The following is an 18,134-nucleotide window of genomic DNA, read 5'->3' on the forward strand; positions in this document are numbered from 1 at the left end:
GCGTCCAATACATTGTATGGGTGACATTTATCTTGTAGACATGCTGCAGTTTGGAGAGACGCGCCACATGTCCTTCTCCATGGCGTCTCTGGACGCATAGCGGACATGGGATTTCTCAAAATCTCATCCATTATGCTGTAACATCTGGACACTGCGGGTTGGATGCAGCAGAAGTACACAGCGTCCAACCCGCAGCGATTACTGATCATCTGCACATACCCTGTAAGACAAGCCAGAACTCAAAATCAATATGTTACATTTGCAACATTACTAATACGTTATATGTGGCTGACCTGCTAAGGAAGTTATCATTAGCATGGCGGAATGTATCAGCAGATATATCAGTAGTAGCCAAACATGCACTATATGGGCTCTATGGACAAAACTCAGTCATTAACTACAAGTTATTCATTCAGTCCCATTGCCACAGGTATATTAAATACATGCAGTCTGTCTAACAAATATTTGTGAAACAATGGTTCATCACTGAATTCGGCCTTAGTACTGTAATAAGCTGCCACCATAGAAACAAGTCATTGAATGAAATGTATTCCTCCAAAATGTTCCACTGCCCACCATGAGTGGTGTTACTGAAAAGTGGAACTGTTTAAAACCCACGTGGCACATGATGTAACGTTCAGTGCACGGTTGCAAAGTGCTGACTCCATAACTGCAAAATTACAAACCTCCTCTGGCATCATCAGCACAAAAACTGGAATTGGAACCTGCTTGGCATGGCTTTCCACGGCCGAACAGCTGCATGCCTTACGTCACCAAGCCTCAGATGGAGTGGTGTAAAGCATGCTGCTACTGGACTCTGGAAAAGTGGAAAAGTTTTCTAGGAAGGTAGAATGACTACCTAGCAGTCTGATGGAGAAGTCTGGGTCTGGTGATATCCAGGAGAAAATTATCGCCAAACGGCACTGTGCCAAGTGTGAGGTTTGGTGGAAGAAGGATAATGCTTTGGGTTGTTTTTCAGGGGTTGGCATATGCCCTGCAGTTTCAGTGAGAAGAAAGCTTAATACTTCAGCATATAAAGATATTTTGGACAATAATACGCTTCCAACTTTACGGGAACAGTTTGGGAAATTTTCCTATTACACCATGACCGTGCCTCCGTACCCAATGTAGGGTCCAGTAATCCATTGTTGGGTGAGTTTGGTGTGGAGGAACATGTCTGGCCTGCCTAGCGCCCTGACCTCAACTCATCAAGCAACTTTGGGATAAACTAGAACAGAGATTCTGCTGCAGGCTGTCTCATCTAACATCAGTATTTGATCTCACAATTAAACCACTGGATGACTGGGAAACATTCTTACAGACACTCCAAAATCATGTGGAAAGTCTTCTCAGAAGAGTAGAAGCCATAGCTTTAAGGGACCAGCTCCATACTTCTAACAGGATGTCGTAAACTCTTTCAATGTGTAGGCGTCCCAATACCTTTCTCCATATAATGTAACAGTATGGAAACAAAAGTGGTTTTAAAAAAAATATACTAAAGCTTAGCTGGATAGATCCGATTGATAAAGCTATGATAACACTGTGTGGTCATGAAGCAGTTTTTTGGGGGAAAAAACAAACAATCATAACAAGATCTCACTGTGTGAATATACCCTAACTATGACAAGGTGTCCATTTCATTGTGCACACTTCTAGAATCCACCATCCCCCTGAAAGGTCAAAATAGGAACAAGATAGAAGAAAAACATATTTTGGCTTTGAAAGACATACCGAACTATACAGAAATAATAACTAATGTAAACCTACCCAAGAGAAACTATACGTTACTGTACACGCGGAATTTCAATGAGATGTTGACCATGAGTTTATGACATCTGAGGACCAAACCTGACATTGGTAGAAAATTGACTGTTTTTCTGCTCTGGGAAGAGTTCACTGCATTTTAAGGAGTTTGTGAAGTGACGGGCAGCTTCAGCCTAAATATAGATCCAATATCTGTCTCGCACAGCGTTACCAGGCTCCTTCAATGCTTCCCAGCTCCTTTTCTGCTACCTTAAAAGGATCTCAACATTGATTTCATATGTTCATTTTAAATTTAGACATTTGAGAAGAATACAAAGAAAAAAGGTGTCTCTTACCTTAAGATTTCAGATCCACACTACATGTCCGAACCCCACTGGCACCCAGCAGACGGCTAAATATACAGAGACAGGTGCAACTCTCAGCCGGTGTAAGGTGACAAGCAATCATGGAGAAATATGAGCCTCGTGGATGTCATTTTCATACGGAGCTGTAGCCGATGCACACTGCGAAAGAAAAAGAGAATTATCTTACAATCTTCAGACTACTCGTCATGCTTAGAAGTGTAATGAAAATGCCTTATTTTTAATTTGTTTTCTCATTTTCTGAAATATCTTGTTATTTGATTGAAATAAACTAAATGGGAGAAAGTATGTAGGCACCCATCCAAATCTATGGAGTGTAGGTGATTCAGCACCCATTGTAGACAGATGCATCAATCAGGCTCACAGCCATGTATTCGCCACAGACAATACTGGTGGTAATATAGGTCATGATGAAGAGCCAGAAATGAAAAATGATATAAATGAGGTACAGCTGTAATCGTACTGACCAGAAGAATAAAACTGCTTTATCCATTTTACCAAACATGGAACGGTATAAAGGCCCCCCCAAAGAAATTCATGAATAGCTGGTTTTTGGTCATTCTGCCTCACAAAAATCGGAATAAAAAGCGATCAAAAAATGTCACGTGCCCGAAAATGGTACCAATAAAAACGTCAACTTAAAGAAAACGATATGTGATATTTGCAAAAGTTCACCTATATGAAGCCATAAATAGTTAAAATACTGGGAAATGTCGTAAACAAGGTTCCCTATACAGGACTGTGATTAACAAGATGTGTTTACCTTAATATCAAAGAAAAGGAAATCTGTGTCCAGTGCTGACATGCGGAAAGGTCCTTCACTCATGCGCTGAAAGGTTGGTATCTGAAGCCTTCTCTGAATCTCTGTTCAGGGATCCCTGATGGAGTCAGTGACTCTGAAACGTGTAGGATTAGTTGGTCCTGCTACTCGTAGCTCAGGGGCTGGTCACGTGTACACATCACGTGACTGTGACGTCACACAAGGTCCTGCACCTTGTCGGCTTCAGCTCTATACACGCGGCCGCCACTGCCTGTGCACGGCAGTTACCAAGCTCTGGGGGAGCACGCTAGTCACCGGCCGGGACAGCGTCTCCTATACTACAATTTGCTCTGCAACATATTGGATATTTTCGGAACAGAGATTCAGAGAAGGCTTCAGATACCAACCTTTCAGCGCATGAGTGAAGGACCTTCCCGCATGTCTGCACTGGACACAGATTTCCTTTTCTTTGATATTAAGGTAAACACATCTTGTTAATCACAGTCCTGTATGGGGAACCTTGTTTACGACATTTCCCAGTATTTTAACTATTTATGGCTTCATATAGGTGAACTTAGCGCAAATATCACATATAGTTTTCTTTGATTAACCCCTTCTGGGACGATTGGGAGTGATTTCGTCCATATATTTGCTGCTTATTCACCTGGAGCAACTAAGCAGCGCCGTATGGTTCATTTTTAGACATAAAAACGTCAACTTGTCCCGCAAAAAACAAGACCTCACATGACTCTGTGGACCAAAATATGGAAAAATTATAGCTCTCAAAATGTGGTAACGCAAAAAATATTTTTTGCAATAAAAAGCGTCTTTTAGTGTGTGACGGCTGCCAATCATAAAAATCGGCTAGAAAACCTGCTATAAATAGTAAATCAAACCCCTCTTCATCACCCCCTTAGTTAGGGAAAAATTAAAAAAATGTATTTATTTACATTCCCATTAGGGTTAGGGCTAGGGTTAGGGTTGGGGCTAGGGTTGTATATCAGGCGGTTGTATATCAGTCAGTTTAGCTAGGTAGTGTCCAGTGTGGCTGTGAAATTTACCTTCCAGCATATTTTGTTTGCCATTGCTGAGCTGAGGTCCACAGCCAAAGCCAGCAGGGCACATATCCTACAAGTGTGTTGTGCACTGCTTCTATTGTGCTCCATGCACGAGTATCGAGTTCTAAATCTTATTTTTTTCGCTAGCTAAATGTGAAACAGCCTGTATCCCACTTTGTCATTTAGTGCTGTGGTGATAGAATTCTGTGATTTGAGCGGTTGTGTATGAAGAAATTATTTTTTGGGACAGCTGATAGCGTGATTCACCTTGTTATTTAGTGGCTGTGAAATTCAACAGTGTGCAGAACTCATGCACATTGAAAAAAATATATACATTTCTTTCTGTTGCAAAATGTCATACAGCCCGCCGGATTCCACGTTGTAAATTTATGGCAGTGATATGAAGCTGTTTGCAGACCTCACGCACATTAAAATATTTATTTTTTCTGTTGATAAACGTGATACAGCCCGCTATATCCAACCTTTTCATTTAGTGGCGTTGAATTTGTTCTGTGTGCAGAGTTGTTGCAAATTAAAATACATTTTTTTTTTAGAAACGTGATACAGCAGCCGAGATCTAAGTTTGAAATTGTTTTGAGTCGATCTTCTAGATTATGTGCATCTTTAGCATCCAATTTCTCACGGACATCTTTTATGCCTAGCTTGAGACGTACATCTATTACACCTATCTTCTGTTCTGGATCTTGGAACTCGTACCTCTCAGGCTATATTCACACTTAGCGGTTTTTACCGCGGAACCGCAGCGAGTTTGATGCTGCGGGTCCGCAGCAGTTTCCATAGCGTTTACAGTAACATGTAAACCCTATGGAAACCGCAAACCGCTGTGCACATGCTGCGGGAAAAACCGCGCGGGAACGCAGCGGTTTACAACCCGCAGCATGTCACTTCTTTGTGCAGAATCGCTGCGATTCTGCACCCATAGGAATACATTGAACCGCTTACTTCCCGCATGGGGCTGTGCCCACGTTGCGGGAAGTAAGCGGATAATGTGCGGGTGGTACCCGGGGTGGAGGAGAGGAGACTCTCCTCCAGGCCCTGGGAACCATATTTGGGGTTAAAAAATAAAAAATCTGGTTATACTCACCCTCTGATGTCCGGAGCTCCTGGGCGCTGCACGCGGCCGTCCGGTCAGAGTTGCTGTGCGACCAGGACCTGCGGTGACGTCGCGGTCACATGACCGTGACATCACGAAGGGTCCTTCTCCCACAGCATCTTTGGAACCGGACCGCCGGGTGCAGCACCCAGGAGATCCGGACATCAGAGGGTGAGTATAACCAATTTTTATTATTTTTAACATTACTATTGATGCTGCATATTGCTGCATATGCAGCATCAATAGTATAGGCGGAAACCCGCAGCGGAAAACGCGGAACAAACCGCGATAAATCTGCAGGGAGAACCGCAGTTGTTTTGCCCTGCAGATTTATCAAATCCGCTGCGGGAGAACACGCAGGGACCCGACGCAAGGTGTGAACATAGCCTCATAGTCGCCCTGTTATTTATCTTCTTGTCCGATCCCATTTTCGCCATCGTCATGGCTTTTTTACTGATCAGTTCATGTAACGAAACGTCGGCCATATTTCTGCAGCAAACCTGCACCTTACCAGCAGTAACTGTAGGAAAGAGGGGGTTCCAATGCCACAGACAATCTTCTAGATTATACAGACCTCATCCACACTAAAAATATATATCTTTTTATGTTACTAATGTGATTCAGAAGGGGAGATCTCAGTTTGAAATTGTTTTGAGCATCTAGTCTATGTTATACAGGCCTCATCAACAGGCCCCAAAAATTCTTCCGTTACTAAAGTAATACAGTAGGGGACATCTCACGCAGAAATTGTTTGGAAAATGTAGTCAATGTTATACAGGCCTCATTCACACACAAAAAAAATCTGTTATTAAAGGGACACTGTCACCTGAATTTGGAGGGAACAATCTTCAGCCATGGAGACGGGGTTTTGGGGTTTTTGATTCACCCTTTCCTTACCCGATGGCTGCATGCTGGCTGCAATATTGGATTGAAGTTCATTCTCTGTCCTCCATAGTACATGCCTGCGCAAGGCAAGATTGCCTTGTGCAGGCATGTACTATGGAGGACAGAGAATGAACTTCAATCCAATGTTGCAGCCAGCATGATGCCAGCGGATAAAGAAAGGGTGAATCAAAAACCCCCAAACCCCGCCTCCATGGCTGAAGATTGTTCCCTCCAAATTCAGGTGACAGTGTCCCTTTAAAGACATACAGTAGGGGACATCTCACTTTGAAATTTTTTGGAGCAGATCTTTTTTTGTCATACAGGCCTCATCCACAATGAAACAATTCTTTCTTCTATGAGTAAGGTGACTCATCACACCATATTTCACCTTCTAATTTTTTCTGCTGCTGAAATTCAGCTGTGTGCAGAGGTTGTGCAGAGTTAAAAATCTAATTTTTAGTTGTTAATACTGTGCTCCTAGCACACTATCTGAGCAACTTGACTGGGAAATAAGCTCTTGTAATTTGTGTCATCCCCACCTCAGTTGTAGATTGGAAGCTCTGAAGAGCAAGGTCATTACTATTTTTGCTTTGTTTGATTAACTTAAACTTTTGACTGTTTTATATGAACTGCAGACTTTTAAAGCTACGTGGAATGTGTTTCAGATGTATAAATAAAGGTTATTATTATTAGTACAGGGTGGGCCATTTATATGGATACACCTAAATAAAATGGGTATGGTTGGTGATATCAACTTCCTGTTTGTGGCACATTAGTATATGGGAGGGGGAAAACTTTTCAAAATGGGTGGTGACCATGGCAGCCATTTTGAAGTCGGCCATGGATCCAACTTTATTTTTTCGAAAGGGAAGAGGATCATGTGACATCAAACTTATTGAGAATTTCACAACAAAAACAATGGTGTGGTTGGTTTTAACATAACTTTATTCTTTCATGAGTTATTTACAAGTTTATGACCACTTATAAAATGTGCCTATTGTGTTGGATTGACAATGCAACCCTCTTCTCCCACTCTTGACACACTGATAGCAACACCGCAGAAGTAATGCTAGCACAGGCATTCAGCATCCTAAACAGCCTAAATAGTGGAAACCCCCCACAAGTGACACCATTTTGGAAACTAGACCCCTTAAGGAACTTATCAAGATGTGTTCAAAAAAGAGAAAGGACAGCATCTCCAAAAATCATACAATGATCTAATGCCTCTCGGCAAAAATATATATAGCTGAACATGAGGTTCTTAGTTTAACATTCTGATCAGACTGTATGAAGCCCACTGCCACGTCACGGCAAACCTCGTAGTGGGTCCTACCGCCCTAACGGAGCGGAACCGTGCGCCAACCATCCCCACAGCGTCAATGCACCAGCAGGGCAGACGGTCTGGTGCCCCACAGCCCCCATGCTGCAAGACTGAGTCCCCATGACTCCAGACCGCGCCGCTCCACCAGCACAAAGCCACAGCAACAATGGCCGCCACACAGCACCCACACCAAATGAAAGGAGTAATGAAACTCGCCTTCCTCCAGCTCTTCAGCGAGGGCAAAAATGGGCTATCTAGATGTATGGTGAGCACTTTGAACCCCCAAGTGCTTCACAGAAGTTTATAACGCAGAGCCGTGAAAAAAGATCTTTTTTTTCCTCAAAAATTTTTTTTTTGCCCGCAATTTTTTTATTTTCTCAAGGGTACCAGGAGAAGTTGGACCCCAAAAGCTGTTGTCCAGTTTGTCCTGAGTACGCCGATACCCCATATGTGGGGGGACCACGGTTTGGACACACATTGGGGCTCGGACGGGAAGTAGTGACTTTTGATGCAATGGTCTGCGGACGCCATGTTGCCTTTGCAGAGCCCCTGAAGTACCTTAACATTGGAAACCTCCCACAAGTGACCCTATTTTGGAAACTAGACCCCCTAAGGAGCTTATTTAGATGTGTGGTGAGCACTATGAACCCCCAAGTGCTTCACAGAAGTTTATAATGTAGAGCCGTGAAAACAAAAAATCATATTTTTTCTACAAAAATTATTTTTCACCCACTAATTTTTACTTTCACAAGGGTGACAGGAGAAATTGGACCATAAAAGTTGTTGTGCAACTTGTCCTGGGTAGGTTGATACCCCATATATGGGGTAAACCACTGTTTGGGCACATGGCAGAGCTCGGAAGGGAAGGAGCACCGTTTTGGAATGCAGACTTTGATAGAATGGTCTGCGGATGTCATGTTGCGTTTGCAGAGCCCCTGATGTGCCTAAACAGTAGAAACCCCAACAAGTGACACCATTTTGGAAACTAGATCCCCCAAGAACATATCTAGATGTGTTGTGTGAACTTTGACCCCCCAAGTGTTTTACTAAAGTTTATAACGCAGAGCTTGCGAAAATAAAAAAATGATTTTTTTTCCCACAAAAATGATTTTTTTAGCCCCCAATTTTTATTTTCCCAAGGGTAAAAGGAGAAATTGGACAGTTGTTGTCCAATTTGTCCTGAGTACGCCGATACCTCAATATGTGGGAGAAAACTACTGTTTGGGTGCACAGCAGATCTCAGAAGGGAGGGAGCTCCATTTGACTTTTTGAATGCAAAATGGACTGGAATCAATTGTGGCACCATGTTGCATTTTGAGACCCCCTGATGTACCTAAACAGTGGAAATCTCCCAATTCTACCTCTAACCCTAACCCCAACACACCCTTAACCCTAATCCCAACCCTAACCATAACCCTAATCACAACCCTAACCCCAACACACCCCTAACCCTAATCCCAACCCTAACCACAAACCTAACCTTAATCCCAACCCTAACCCTAATCCCAATCCTAATCCAAACCATAATCCCAACCCTAACTCTAACTTTAGCACAACTCACTTTAGCCCAACTCTAACCCTAATGGGAAAATGAAAATAAATGTTTTCCTTATTTTATTATTTTTCCCTGAGGGGGTGATAAAGGGGAGTTTATTTACTATTTTTTTTTTATTTTGATCACTGTGATAGTGTCTATCACAGTGACCAAAATGAACCAATAGGAAAAATCCGGACGGCAGATCTCCGGAAAAGACCCCAGAGGCCGTGGGGGGAAGCAGGAGGACCCAGGGACACCGGGAGACACTGGTAAGTATCGGGGGGGGGGGGGGAGATAGGAGACCCTATTTCTCTGTCTTCTGATGTGCAATCACATTACAGCAGGGGTCCCCAACTCCAGTCCTCAAGGCCCACCAACAGGTCATGTTTTCAGGATTTCCTTTGCATTGCACAGGTGATGCAATTATTACCTGGGCAAGACTAAGGAAATCCTGAAAACATGACATGTTGGTGGGCCTTGAGGACTGGAGTTGGGGACTTCTGCATTACAGGACAGAGAAATGAAATGGCAAATTGCATTTTTTTATATGGTTAATAACGGCGATCGCAACCTGGGGTCGGTAAAAATCGACCCGACTCATGTTCACTTGGGTCTTGGCTACCCCTGGCAGCCGAGATCCAAAGAGAAAATCCAACTCTGGGGGGCACTATACACTTTTTCCACAGCGCCGTTAATTAATGGAGCTATGGTATAAGTACCCATATCTACTGCCGTTAAAAGGCGTATCGGCAGTCGTTAAGGGGTTAAACAAACTCTTTTAGATGAAAGGGCAAGTATTTTTACAGACACACTCCAATATCTCGTAGAAAAGCTTCCAATAGAAGCTGTATTTGCTGCAGAGGTAGAAACTTCTTATGGATGGAGAATCGGATATCATAAAAGCTCACATAGATGTAAAGTGTAGTTGTGCCAATTAGTGATGAGCGAATGTGCTCGGATAATGTCTTACCCGAGCATGCTCATATGTTATTCGAGTATCTAGGGCGTGCTCGTATATTATGTTTGAGCCCGTGCGGCTGTTAGACAGACACAACACATGCAGGGATTCCTTAACAAAGAGGAAATCCCTGCATGTTTTGAGGCTGCCTAACAGCAGCAAATCATGCAGCCGCACGGGCTCAAACATAATACACGAGTACACCCAAGATATTCGAATAACACCAGTGCATGCTCGGATAAGAAGTTATCCAAGCACGTTCGCTCATCACTAGTCCCAATACTACTTCATAGAGTCTAATTTGTACCTTCCAATTGTCTGCAGATAATACAGGAAATATTCATGTAAATGAGGCTGCACCTGTCTTTCAATGTGGTCTTTGAATGCTGTAAATCTGTCAAAAAGTTCCAGCTCCCAAGGTCAAGTAACTCAGCAATACATTTATGCAAGTCACATTCCCTTTCACAAGTGTGATTAACCTGCTGTAAATACTTTGTAGCAGTCATGAAAGTTTAAGTTGCAATGCAAAGAATGCAACGGCAAAGTTCCTTCATGATCATAAAACTGTTTCTATTACTTCTAATCTTTATGCAACTCCCAAATCCAACAATTACCAAGGAAAGTGGCAAAATAGGAGTTAGAAACATTTTGTAAATAATAGGTGCCACTAAAACATTTTTTATCTTATTCTGTGTACAACAGATCTGAAAGAAAATCAAAGGGGTCTATGTGAACTCGAGACTAGAATTGAGCGAACTTTGAAAAATTTGGTTCCGATTACAATCGGCGGTGAATATTGTATTTGCAATATTTGTCGAACACAGCCGAACGTCATTGGAGTAAATGGGAGTAGAAATGACCGATTTTGTTTGGAATCGATTATCAAACATAAATCTGGCACAAATAGGGTACTAATATGGCACGAATATGGCAAATTCAGATTCAGCGACCGATTCTGAACATATTCGCTCAACTCTACTGCAGACATCTTTTGCAGCAAAAAAAGCATACATATGTCAGCTACAATCCCTTGTATATATCAGTTGGATAAAAGGGCTGTCTGCCCCATTTATTATTTAAAAATAGTCCCATAGTGGTCTGAATAGAAAAAGATCATCATAGATCCATTAAAAAAGGGGGTAGCAGTCAACATAACATGTAGTGTCATGCCCTCAGCAGCGGGTCCGGTCTCTTATGGATGGGGAAACCGGTGCTCATCACGCGGCGCTATGCACCTCACCTGCTTTGTCCCTGCTGCGGGTTCGGTCTCCACTGTGCAGGGAGAGCGGCACCTATCACGCAGCTCTACTGGTACTGCTCACCCCGTCCATGGTTCCTTTCTCTGCTAGGAACCTGCATCCCCATGGCAGGTCTCCCGGAAATGCTCTTAGGAGGCGCGCCCCGCTTCCTGCACAAAGCAGCAGAGCGCCTGTTCTCTATTAGGGCTGTCTGTGCTGCTATGCTCTGTGCATAAAAGGCATCCTCCCCTTAAGGGTGGTGCTTGGGCAACGTGTTCATTCTGTAGGATCATTGCCTCCTGCTCAGGCCACACTCTGCTCTGCGATTTGAAGACTGTTGCCTTGTATTGTTACTATTACCTCCGTTGCCTCAGAATTTTCTGCTGGCAGTTCCCTATCCTGGATCCCTCCGGACACTCTGGATTCCACTCCAGGCTGACCACCCTCTCCTCACAGAACCATCCAGATACCTCTACCGTCTGGATCAGCTTTTCTGGGATTCTTTCCACCGACAGAGCCAGTATTCCAGTCTCTTCTCTACAGTCTGTGCGGGTCATCCCTCTGGTCCGGGATTTGCGGCATTTGGGCCTCCTGGTGTTACAATGGGAGGAATCCCTGTATAAGGGTATACCTTGCCCAATGCTCCACTACATGGTACAGTGTCGTGATCCACAGGTTTTTCCCCTCAGGCACCGTTTCCCTTTTTGTTGAACTTTCTTTAATAAATACCTCTGGTTTTGAAGCTCATCCTCCTGTCTCTTGAGTATCGCATATACAGCTTCCACAGTACCACCAGTAGTCTAGTGAGTCCACTATACATCGTCACGCCCTGTTGACGTAACATATAGTAGGCACAATTTTCTATCTATATAAAATAAATACATAGAAATTGCAAAAGCCCCATGCTAAAGCACTTTGGCTGTAATACAAATGGTCTTGCGGAAGCCCCAATTCTGTACAGACTGGGCACCAAATCTCATTCCCCTCACAGTATGAAAATTGTTTTGTAATTAAAAAAAAAAAAAAATGGAACATGTATATACAATTATAACATATTATAATTATGCTTGCTTATGTGGAATCAGCTTTTTACATTATACATACATTATCATCACTGTCCCCATTGGGACTCACAATCTAACTTCCCTATTAATATGTATTTGGTGTATGGGGGGAAACCGGAGTACATGGAGGAAATCCACGTAAACACGGGGAGAACATACAAACTCCTTGCAGATGTTGTCCTTAGAGGGACTGATCTCAGCGAAGGTGCCAACGTGCTGTCCCCATCACATTCTACCTGTTCTGATATTTGAAGGGGTTTTCACGGAATCTTATGAAATGAACAAGCAATGTGAGCATAAACTATAACTCATTTTTCATACCTCGTGTCATTCTAACACCTTTGATTGGTGGTGGCTGTGGCCATCAGTCTTGCAGCCCCATATTATTCACATTACTAATGCGATGATACTGGCATGTACAAGTGACCACTTAGGTCAGTGACTGGCTGCAGCCAATTATTTAATTATTTTGCTAAGCAACTAAATCCAATAAAACCACTTTAATAAACAGCTGAAAGGGTCTATTCATGCCATGTGGTCACTAGTTTGTTCCTTTTGGATTAGCTTCTTATGGAAAAACACATTTTCTCTAAATCCAGCTATGGATGGATTTGCAGCATACAAACGGTTTAAGATTAATTGCCTAAGCAAGAACAAACAAAACAAAGTAAGCCAACAAAAAGCCAGTTTACTCTAGAAGGCTCTTGCTGGGGAAAAACATTTGGGCTGGGTTAGGAGGAACATGCCGGCTGCAGAGACAAGATATATAAGGACACTTAGGCTATGTGCACACGTTGCGGATATTGATGCGTTTCCGCAGCATTTTTGGACGCGCGGAATTGCATCAAATACGCAATGTAGTGCACAAGCAATGTTAGTCAATGTGAAATTGAGAATTGTTGTGCACACGCTGCGGAAAAAAACGTGCGGATTTGCAGCGTTTTATTTTCCACAGCATGTCATGTTCTTTTTGCGGATCTGCAGCGTTTATGCACCCATTGTGTCAGGCAAATCCGCAGCAAAACCACACGTTTAAAAAATCTGCGGTTTTGCTGTGGAGTTGCCTGTGAAAAACGCTGCAGATCTGGAGGAGGAAAAGTGTGTGGGTGGAGACTGTGTGTGTGCGCGGAGATGTGCCTGTCTGTGTGCGGGTGTTTGTGTGTGTCTGCGGGGCTGTGTGTGTGTCTGTGTGTGTGGGCTGTGTGTGTGCGGGTCTGTATGTAGGCAGGCATCGTCTGATGGGACTACTAGTCCCATCCGGCTGTGCCTGCCATAGTGACAGTGATGCTGCTAGCCAATGATTGGACAGCAGTAGTCCCATCATCTGGCTACTGTGTAAAAAAAACCATATGCATACAGAACATACTCACCAGTCACCTACGCCCTCGATCACCTGTAGCAAAAATAAAAATAATAAACCAACAGTATACTCCCTGTACCGATGTAATCCATTTAATAACGAGTGTCCCACGACGATTTCCCGTGAAGAGCTGTCACATCAGCAGATGTGACAGCTCTCCAGGGGCACCGGTGATACAATGACAGGAGATAATCCTCCGCCGCTGTGAGTTCAGCAGAGTTCATACTGTGACTTGAGGCACCACTGCATGGGAAAATTCTCACGCAGCGGTGCCGTAAAGTGAGAGCATGAACTCATTGAACCCTCAGTGATAACACTGTGGGAGCCATTGTCTCCTGTCAGTGTGTCACTGGAGGCCCTGTAGAGCAGTCACATCTCCTGATGTGACTGCTCTATAGGGGAGATCATCGTGGGACACTCGTTATTAAATGGACTACATCGGACTGGGGAGAATGTGTGTTGGGTTTATTATTTTATTTTTTTGCAGGAGATCGAGAGCATCGCATGGATTGGCAGAACAATAAAGATGAGAAAAATGTGCAGTGTTTTATTTCATTAAAATACTTTATTCTAGCTGGGTGTTTATTTAACCCATTAACAACTATAGGAATAGAAAGGTGGATAGATGTCTTAGAAATGGATAGGTGTCTTATTGATGCCTCTCCATTACTAAGCGGGCTAGATGTCACCTTACAATACAAAGGTGACATCAACCCCACAAATATTACCCCATATGCCACTGCTACAGGGCAGTGGGAAGAGAGAGGCTAAGTTCCAGAATAGGTGCATCTTAGAGATGCGCCATTTCTGGGGTGGCTGTGAGCTGGTGTTTGTAGCCGGGGTGGGGGCCAATATCCATGACCCCTTCCTAGGCTATGAATATTAGCCCATAGCTGTCTGCATTGCCTTTTCTGGCTGTTTATTATAGGGGGACCCCACGTTGTTTTTTTGGGGGGAATCCTCCTATTTTAACCCTTTCATGACCCAGCCTATTTTGACCTTAATGACCTGGCCATTTTTTGCAATTCTGACCAGTGTCCCTTTATGAGGTAATAACTCAAGAACGTTTCAACGGATCCTAGCGATTCTGTTTTTCGTGACATATTGAGCTTCATGTTAGTGGTAAATTTAGGTCGATCATTTTTGCGCTTATTTGTGAAAAAAACAAGTTTGGCAAAAATTGTGAAAATTTTGCAATTTTCAAATTTTGAATTTTTATTCTGTTAAACCAGAGAATTATGTGCCACAAAATAGTCAATAAATAACATTTCCCACATGTCTACTTTACATCAGCGCAATTTTGGAAACAACATTTTTTTTGCTAGGAAGTTATAAGAGTTAAAATTTGACCAGCAATTTCTCATTTTTACAACAAAATTTACCAAACCATTTTTTTAGGGACCACCTCACATTTGAAGTCAGTTTGAGGGGTCCATATGGCTGAAAATACCCAAAAGTGACACCATTCTAAAAACTGCACCCCTCAAGGTGCTCAAAACCACATTTAAGACGTTTATTAACCCTTCAAGTGTTTCACAGCAGCAGAAAGCAACATGAAAGGAAAAAATGAACATTTAACCTTTTAGTCACAAAAATGAACTTTTAGCAACAATTTTTTTATTTTCCCAAGGGTAAAAGGAGAAACTGGACCTCAAACGTTATTGTACAATTTATCCTGAGTACGCCGATACCCTATAATTGGCTCCTTTTGAGGACACCATGTCGCGTTTGGAGAGCCCCTGTGTGCCCAAAGATTGGAGCTCCCCCACAAGTGACCCCATTTTGGAAACTAGACTCCCCCAGGGAACTTATCTAGATGCATAGTGAGCACTTTCAACCCCAGGTGCTTCACAAACATTGATCAGTATAAAAATGAAAATGTACTTTTTTTTCCTCACAAAAAAATTCTTTTAGCCCCAATTTTTTCGTTTTCACATGGGTAACAGGATAAAATGGATCCTAAAATTTGTTGGGCAATTTCTCCTGAGTACACCGATACCTAACATGTGGGGGTAAACCACTGTTTGGGCACACGGCAAGGCTCGGAAGGGAAGGAGCGCCATTAACCTAACGATCCCTGTGTGGCCTATTTATAAAAAAAAAAAAAACAATCAGGTTCCTCGCATCATGTTCTCATTCACTTTATGCAGTTAATAGCCCTCTGTGTCTGTACTGCTACATACTTAGGCAGTTAACTGGTTCATGCAGCTTTACATGAACACCCGAGCCTTACACTATGGCCGGTCCGAATAACTAAAGCAATTGCTACCATCCACCTCTCCTGTCTCCCCTTTTCCTCATAGTTTGTAAGCTTGCGAGCAGGGCCCTCATTCCTCCTGGTATCTGTTTTGAACTGTATTTCTGTTATGCTGTAATGTCTATTGTCTGTACAAGTCCCCTCTATAATTTGTTAAGCGCTGCGGAATATGTTGGCGCTATATAAATAAAAATTATTATTATTATTATTTGACTTTTTGAATGAAAAATTAGCTCTAATCGTTAGCGGACACCATGTCGCGTTCGGAGAGCCCCGTGTGCCTAAACATTGGCGCTCCCCCACAAGTGACACCATTTTGGAAACTAGACCCCCCAAGGAACTTATCTAGATGTGTGGTGAGCACTTTCAACCTCCAAGTACTTCACAGAAGTTTATAACGCAGAGCCATGAAAATAAAAAATAATTTTTCTTTCTTCAAAAATTATTTTTAGCCCACAATTGTTTATTTTCACAAGGGTAACAGGAGAAATTGGACCCCAAAAGTTGGTGTCCAGTTTGTCCTGAGTAGGCTGATACCCCATATGTGGGGGTAAACCACTGTTTGGGCGCATGGCAGAGCTCGGAAGGGAAGTAGTGATGGTTTGGAATGCAGACTTTGATGGAATGGTCTGCGGACGTCATGTTACGTTTGCAGAGCCCCTGATGTGCCTAAATAGTAGAACCCCCCCACAATTGACCCCATTCTGGAAACTAGATCCCCCAAGGAACTTATCTAGATGTGTGGTGAGCACTTTGAACCCACAAGTGCTTCACAGAATTTTATAACGTAGAGCCGTGAAAATAAAATCATTTTTTTCCCACAAAATAATTTTTAAGCCCCCATTTTTTTAATTTTTACAAGGGTAACAGGAGAAATTAGACCCTCAAAATTGTTGTACAATTTTCCTGAGTACGCTTATGCCCCATTTGTTTGGGTAAACCATTGTTTGGGCGCACGTCGGGGCTTGAAAGGGAGAGCGCACCATTTGACTTTTTGAATGCAAGATTTGCTGGAATCAATGGTGGCACCATGTCGCTATTGGAGACCCCCTGATGTGCCTAAACAGTGGAAACCCCTCAATACTAACTCCAACAGTAACCCCAACACACCCCTAATCCTAATCCCAACTCTAACCATAACCGTAATCACATCCCTAACCCCAACACACCCTAACCACAACTCTAACCCCAACACACCCTTAACCCTAACCCCAACACAACCCCAACCCTAATCCCAACCCTAACCACAAGCCTAACCATAACCTTAACCCTAATTCCAACCCTAACCCTAAGGCTATGTGCCCACGTTGCACGATTCGCGTGTGGATTTTTCCACACCGTTTTTGAAAAATCCGCAGGTAAAACGCACTGCATTTTACTTGCGGATTTACCACGGATTACCAGTGTTTATTGTGCGGATTTCACCTGCGTATTCCTATTGAAGAACAGGTGTATAACGCTGGGGAATCTGCACAAAGAATTGACATGCTGCGGAAAATACAACGCAGCGTTTTCGCACGGTATTTCCGCACCATGGGCACAGCGGATTTGGTTTTCCATAGGTTTACATGGTAATGTAAACATGATGGAAAACGGCCATGAATCCACAGTGGCCAATCCACACCGTGTGCACATAGCCTAATTCTAACCCTAATTCTACCCCTAATTGCAACCCTAACCCTAATTGCAACCCTAACCCTAACCCTAATTGCAACCCTAACCCTAATTCTAACCCTAACCCTAGTGGAAAAATAAAAATATTTTCTTTATTTCATTATTTTCCCTACCTATGGGGGTGATATGGGGGGAGCTATATTTACTATTTTTTTTTATTTTGATCACTGTGATAGATTCTATCACAATGATCAAAATGTGCCCGGAATGAATCTGCCGGCAGATTCGGCGGATGCACTGCGCATGCGCCCGCCATTTTGGAAGATGGCGGCGCCCATCTCTGAAGACGGACAGACACCAGGAGGGGCACCGGGACTCGGTAAGTATGGGGGGGTGGGAGGGATCGGACAGTGGGGGGCACAGGGGAGGCGGCAGATCGCCGCTGTCAGTCGGTGGCAGGGGCAGATCGCGGTCTCCAGCCATGGCGGATGTTATTGCAGCATCGGCCATGTCTGGATTGTAATATTTCACCAAGTTTCATAGGTGAAAAATTACAAATTGCTGCTGTTTCACTTTCAACAGCCAATCAGAGCGATCGTAGCCACGTCGGGGCAAAGCCACCACCCCCCTTCCCCGAGATGAAGTACCACTCCCTATGTCCCTGCAGGACCGGTAAAAAGGTTTAGTTAACCCTTTCACCCGATCTGCAGGAACGTGATCCTGCCATGATGCCACATAGGCGTCACAGGTCGGATTGGCACCGACTTTCATGACACCTACTCCACGTCACAGGTTGGGAAGGGGTTAATAGCCAGTATAGGCTAAATATACAGCTGCGGGCT

At 43.3% G+C, this 18,134-nt stretch overlaps 1 protein-coding gene across 2 annotated transcripts in view; it reads right to left on the reverse strand.

Moving 5' to 3' along the window:
• Positions 1 to 18,134, reverse strand: part of JSRP1 (junctional sarcoplasmic reticulum protein 1) — a 169,180-nt gene that overhangs the window by 61,191 nt on the left and 89,855 nt on the right. For both annotated transcript variants that reach the window (XM_069740611.1, XM_069740610.1), the window contains exon 2: positions 2,100 to 2,267. The gene's annotated coding sequence lies outside the window, so the exon portion shown is untranslated. The remainder of the gene's footprint in view (positions 1 to 2,099; positions 2,268 to 18,134) is intronic.

This window comes from Ranitomeya imitator, chromosome 1, assembly GCF_032444005.1.
Source record: "Ranitomeya imitator isolate aRanImi1 chromosome 1, aRanImi1.pri, whole genome shotgun sequence".
NCBI classification, from domain to species: Eukaryota; Metazoa; Chordata; class Amphibia; order Anura; family Dendrobatidae; genus Ranitomeya; species Ranitomeya imitator.